Here is a 1,316-nt window from a genome sequence, read left to right as displayed (position 1 = left end):
GTTCTCATGAATCATTTTCTTGGCATCTGTGGTTAAATAATGGAAGACTGTCTGTGCTATACACACTACATAGAATGGTCTTACTCATGCTTAACACGCCCTCCCCCAAATTAAAATCATGACTGAGCAGATCTTTGGTGTTGTTTACAAGTTTCTTGTGCCCTGGGGAATAGGTTCGATTGAGTTTTCTTCCATTATCCCTGGCAATCCCTTGACCACACACAAGTATAGGCACTGCAGTAACTTCTAAGGGAAGTGGTCTTACTGAGATAGGTATATGAGAATGGCAAACTATGGCTGGTGAACTGCACATGCTTATCTCCGTAAAATCCTGTCTTGTAAGAGGACAAACCACAGGATATGAATGTAATAGTCCTCTCCCCCTTGTTTTGCCAGCAAGATATTCAGAGGCACACCATCTCTGATACTGGATGTACGGTAATAGCCATCATGACTAAAAGCCACTTCATGGTGTCGTAGGCGATTACAAAATACAGTAAAGTTGTTATGGTCATCACACTTTCTAAAGTACCGGTACAAGTCCATCCTTTTTGTATCCTCGTCATTGAGCCCCGATCAGTAGTTAGCATTGAACTGAGATTCAAATGTTTTGTGAGTGTTGTAGCTTGCCTGCGTTTCAGAAATTTGAAACAGCAGGTACAAGTGCATTAATACACTCCAGCACTAGGTTTAATTTCAGCACTATTTACAATGTTGGGCAAAAGATTCCTGCATTCCAGAGTTGGACAAGATGACCCTCGTGGTCCCTTCCAGTTCTATGATTCTACGTATCGCTTGCCTTTCCACAAAACAAGTCCGCGAGTTCATTCCACATGCCAACAGATGCTGCCTGCTAAGTTGTTGTCAGGCAGGTGAATTTGCTGAAATCTATGATTGCCTTCTTCGAGAAGGGTAAATAGTTCTGTTCCTGCTCATTTACTGTCAGTTTCTTTCATGTTAAAACCATCGGAAATGTTGTTTGGAATGCATATCTCTTGCATCCAACTATATATCTGGTCTTTGCAAAGCTCACTCACAACACCTGCACTTTATGTCCTTCCACCCTGGCCAGCCCTTTCCATTTCTCCGTTAGGCACAATTCCAATTTGAACTGTGCCCTGCAAAAAAATTAAAATCCTTCCAGTAGCACCTTAGAAGATACGAACTTCTTCAAGCTATGGCAACTGCAGGCCTAACTTGCAGGTGTATCTGTATGAGACATTGTTTTGGTAAGAACCCTGCACCTCATTGTCTATCTTGAGTTATCTCCTGCCCTTAAGCCTCCAAGGAATTCAGCACAGCATCCATGAGGCCCC

This window comes from Lacerta agilis, chromosome 10, assembly GCF_009819535.1.
Source record: "Lacerta agilis isolate rLacAgi1 chromosome 10, rLacAgi1.pri, whole genome shotgun sequence".
NCBI lineage: Eukaryota > Metazoa > Chordata > Lepidosauria > Squamata > Lacertidae > Lacerta > Lacerta agilis.
The sequence above is the reverse complement of the archived record's forward strand: the minus strand, read 5'-3'. Positions refer to the sequence as shown.